Raw genomic sequence first — 5514 nt, forward strand, 5'->3', positions numbered from 1 at the left:
AGAGAAGTATGATTCAAGTTTAACAAGGCTGTGAAAGCTCAGGTAAATCATACTTTCACAAGATATTAATTAATTCATTCATATTGAACTTCGCAGCTGTCTGCAAAAACAGTTATTGATGTGCAATATGCAGATGACTACACTGCTTTCACCCCAAAAACTCATGAGCACCACAAACCCATTTGTTAAAGCCTATGAAAGCCTATGACCATCCTTCAATATCAAGAAAGCCAGTGTCCTTTATCAAGACATTCCTAGCCAGGTAAATGAGGAATCTCTTGAAGCTGTGGACCTTGGCAGCCAACTGTGTGATGCTGGGCAGCTGGTGGGTGGTGTGGGTTAGGGTGGAGGGATCAGAAATTATAACCAGGTGATACCACAAGAGCAATATAAAGAGTGAGAAACCATGGGTACTCCGCGGGACGAGTATGGCAGCAGCATGGTGCCACAATATAATAGGGAGTAATGAGCAAAAGAGCCAAGTTTCTCTTCACATGCAATTTCATAAAAATGACAATGATTTTTAAACTGATAAATGCACAGAAGTGTACATTTAAGCTGTGTTTTGGCTGCCAGTAACACTTAATTGTTTTAACGTGAAAGGGTTATTTATGTGTAATTGTTGTATTGCCGTCATCTTACAATGGTACTGAATTAAATCACTGTGGTCAACATATAATACAACTTGCTAACAGTTCATTCAAATACTGAACAAATGTGTCTTTAAACAGCAGCCTTACATTAACTTAGCTCAAAATGATTATCTGCGCTGGCCCTATGTAGCTGTTTCAAACAATATTACTTTTAACTAATGTGCACATGATGTAAAATATGTTTGCTTATTTGTCATATACAGTATGGTACCATTTTTTTTGGAACTTTTTCTACATTTTCTGTTTTTATGTGGCACAGAACACATTTGTATAAACCTGGGATATTATATAATAGTGAACATCCCTTTGGAGTAATGTTTCAAATTGTTCCTTGGGACCTGTGCACCTTTGCACAGAGGGAAAGAAATGTAAAGAATCTTAGCAAACATATTTTTTCCTTAAGTGTGTAAAGTTTTTTTTCGTTATGGAAGCTGATTTATAGTAGGATGTTTTTGATAAACTGGAGAATCTGTAGAACATTCCACATTATAAAAGCAACTTTTCATTTTCCACCAGTCAAAATGGCATGCATTCATTACTAATAGATTATTAACAATTTTTTAATGTTAATGGTCTGAAAACTTTAACTGCTTTAACCTTCTCACCCTTTGTTGTTAGATCCACGTAGGTACTTGACTTATGCATGCACTGTAAAAATATTAAGGAAACCAACTGCCTAACATTTTCATGTTTATTCAGCAAAGTAGTTTAACTAACAGGAATTATTAAAGTTATAAGTAGTGTCTAGTCATATTGTATATTTTATCCAGTAGCATTGTTGAACTCAAAACCTAGACTTTCTGGATGGTTATGCTACAGAATTTAAATACGTTTGACACAGGATTGTACATGGTAAAATTGAACAAAACACATTAGTCAGCAAAGTGTTGGGGTACCAGCTGGTTAGCCCCATTTTGTAAGATGGTTGTATGTCTGGTGAAAGAAAAATACACATGTAGGGGCAAAGGTAGCTGCTTGAAGATGAGAAAGAAGGATGATGCTGAGGTGGATCTCTGTCTTCCTCAGACACTGGTCCTCAAAGAACAGCCACATCTAGTGGTTTCCAGATCCTTAGAGCACAAACCAGAAGAGGCAGGGTCTTGCGGGCGGAACTGGGAATTAGCTAACTCGACCTCCAGCTGGTGAGTCTTTGAACTGCAGGTGATAAAAGCGATGATCGTAGTGACATTGCAACCTCTCTGCTTGGGGTGGTATTGCTTACCTTTACAGAGCCCTGAAGGTGTCCCCTAAGCACGCATGCTTGATATCGCACATTTGACAAATAAAGTCAAGATTTTAGTGATCTTTAAATTTCACTCTGACAGAAATTACTTTTTAACTTATTAAATAAAGTTCATGTGACTAATTTGCCTCAAAGTTGAACAAACTCAAGCATGCTGTACAGCTGGTTTCCTTATTAAGTTTTCTGAACTTCATATTTTTTACATTGCTGAAGCTGAAACGTGTCGAAAACAACAGACAAATCAAAAACAAAAATCAGTCCCATTTTTCATCTATATTAGAATCAGAATCGAGTAAAAATAACTGAGAGTTTGTCACACAAACTCCTTTTGTCAGGAATGATAAACTTAACACCTAAGTTAAATTTGTTGTTAAGGTTTAATCTCCAGTCTCGGATAACCAGGAAGTGCATGGTGCTGACCCTTATATAGTTGCATTGATGATGTCACATGCCTTGCAGTCCTTCCTGGATAGCAACACCATAGGGACTGTACACTGAGATGGTGTCACACGAAAGAAATAATCAATGGCATCGCACAGAGACATTAAGTATGTTTGACCAATAGAAAAGCCCTCTGTAGATTAAAAGACATTTTAGATGTGGGTTTTCCACTGTCAAAAAACATAAACAGAATCCAAACCCAATCATACAAAGCTGCAGAAAATGCAAGAAAAAAAATAAAGAGAAACTTTATGCCAATATTCTCATAAGGGGTTTTGGTCCCTGTGATGTTACTCATTCGGGGTAAATTGTTCAAGTGATTAGCAGCTTACCTCAAAAGCTTTAATAATAAAAGTATGTGCAAAATACCTTGTCATGTAAAGACTGTGTGTCTGCTTTATCCAGTTTCTGTAAGGATAAGTACATCTCCCCTGGCTTTTCAATTATAAACTAACCGGTCATTCTAACCTAAGATTATAATGAGAGTTATACACTGAGACTAAAAATGTATAAACTTAGATTAACTGTATAGACTTCTAAACCAAACTATATGGCAGAGTCACACAGCCATTGCGCTTTGTATCAAATATCTGTGAGTTAAAGTTCATCTTTGTAGGAGAAGATTCACAGGTCAATATCAGTTTATCAAAGCCAGTCTGAACAACTTGCCACAAAAAGTAGTTCACTGTAGTTTTCACTGTAGTCACGAAAAGATTTGTCTCAGACTCAGAATTTACTAACCAACCAACTACAGGGCACAAGGCAGAAACCTATCGCAGGCAGGGTGCCAACCCACCACAGGACACACACAAACACACCAAGCACACACTAGGGCCAATTTAGAATCGCCAGTCCACCTAACCTGCATGTCTTTGGATTGTGGTATTAAACCGGAGCACCCGGAAGAAACCCAAACACAGACATGGGGAGAACATGTAAACTCCACGCAGGGAGGATCCGGGAAGTGAACCTGGGTCTCCTAACTGCACCACCGTGCCGCCCCAGAATTTACTATTTAAAAATTAATTTACATTATCCATTACTGTAAACAATTTTCTTGAAATGGCAAAATTCATTAAGATCTGCAAAAAATTTGTCCTAATTCTCCACAGTGTGTGTTTCCAAGAGCAAAACATTCTTTTTTTTGTTTTGGAAAATTCTACACCAAGTTTAATGCTAAGGTCCTCATACCTGAAAAAAAAGCTCAATCTGTAGATAACTTGAGTAAGAGAAGAATTGGACTCTTGGAACTCTATTTCCACCAGTAAACTGTGTCTCAGTATAGAGTTTACCTTCCAAGTATGAAGATTATCAAGATGTTTCTAATAAACAATTGGCCTGTGAAACCTAAAAAAGACTTTGAAATTGTTAAGGCTCAGCCAATCCGGTGAAAAGAAAATAGGTTTTGAGCCCAGGAAATGAAGGCAGGTCAGAAAACAAAACAAATAAAAATGCACAATTCTCTTTTGTTTGCTCTTAACTTTGTTGTTTTGTGCCAATTCATGCACCAGTTCACACAATAGTGTCAGCTCACACAAAGGTGAATAGGAAAAAAATAATCCAGATACCTTTAAAAGTCCAGACAGATATCCCTCTGTATGTATATTATTTTTTCTCCAGCCGTCTGGAGTTTTTTTGTTTTTTCTGTCCCCCCTAGCCATTGAACCTTACTCTTATTCGATGTTAATTAATGTTGATTTATTTTGTTTTATAATTGTGTCTTTCATTTTTCTATTCTTTAATATGTAAAGCACTTTGAGCTACTGTTTGTATTTCCCCTTGGGATTAATAAAGTATCTATCTATCTATCTATCTATCTATGAAAATGTGCTATATAAATAAATGTTGTTGTTGTTGTTGTTATGTTAAAATGAGGCCATATAACCAATCTTCTCACATTCAGTCTACTTGAACTTCTGTAGTGGAAGTCCTCATAATCCAGGACTTCATCCAACTCCAGTGATTAGTTCCACATTCTTTAGGGACACCCAGAGGCCCATTCACTAGGTGCCTTTATTCTACAACACTTTCCTCTGTGATAGTGCTTTCCCATGACTATTTTCACACCTTCACTTTCTTTGCTCACTTGACGCAGTCCCAAAGCACTTCCCTGATCACACGTTCTTCACATCCTTTCAGCATCACTGGTTCCCCTTTTCATTGTAATCAGGACTCAGTCTGTGAATCTGTCATTTCTGTATTCCTTCCATTTGTGCAGCAGTTCTGATCCCCTTCTGCAAAACTCAAGAACAGTGCAGACACCCAATATTCAAGCAAACATCTATTCACACTGCTCAGACTTCAGTTTTAACTCTTGACTCTTTTTCTGTCCCCTTTCTGACTCTTTCACACCCATTAATACTGCCTCCCTAAAGAATGCTCAACCACCTGCAGATCTTCTGGTTTGCCTCCTCCATTAACCGCACACCAGTCTGCTAGCTCCCCACTGGTTTCCCTCACCAGTATGCAATACATTCTATTAGTACTGCAGTCCCTATGTCTGTGCACACACACATAATCACATGATTCACTTCACACTTCAAAATGCCAGCAATTGCTTGGTGTCACCTCCCAGCTGAAATGCATCAGCCTTCAGGAAGCCTAACCCTAAATCCTCACAAAAATTTAAATGGACAGAAGAAGCTTTTCAGAAACTTAAAGAAACTTTTACATATTCCCTAATTTTATGGCACCTGGACATCAGTCATCCATTTGAGTTAGAGGCTGATGCTTTAAGTGTTGGAATTAATATATTATCCTGACTGTTTTATGATTCAGAGCAAATTATTTGTGCTTTTTCTTTCATTTGTTGACCCTAGATGAACAAAATTGTGATGTTGGAAACCGAGAATTCTTAGCGATCAAATTAGACTTAGTCTGCTAGATAAGCTTGATGAGCATTATTTTTTTTTGTTTTGCTTTTTTTTCATTTCCCATAAAACAGTAAGTAAAAATTTAAAGACTGATGCACTATCCCAGCAATTTGACGAAGAATTCCCATCCAAACAGGATCCAGTTTTCCCCCAAAGAAAAAATTGCAGTGTTTTAGAATTAGAAGAACCATACAAACATTATTGATTCCATTAAAGTTTCCAGTGCTTCTCAACCAGATACTTCCTGAAGGATTTATGTCTACAAAGTTGCTACTTTTGTGGCCAACCCTTTGACAAGATGTAG

The sequence above is a fragment of the Polypterus senegalus genome, chromosome 17, assembly GCF_016835505.1.
Source record: "Polypterus senegalus isolate Bchr_013 chromosome 17, ASM1683550v1, whole genome shotgun sequence".
Classification (NCBI taxonomy): Eukaryota; Metazoa; Chordata; class Cladistia; order Polypteriformes; family Polypteridae; genus Polypterus; species Polypterus senegalus.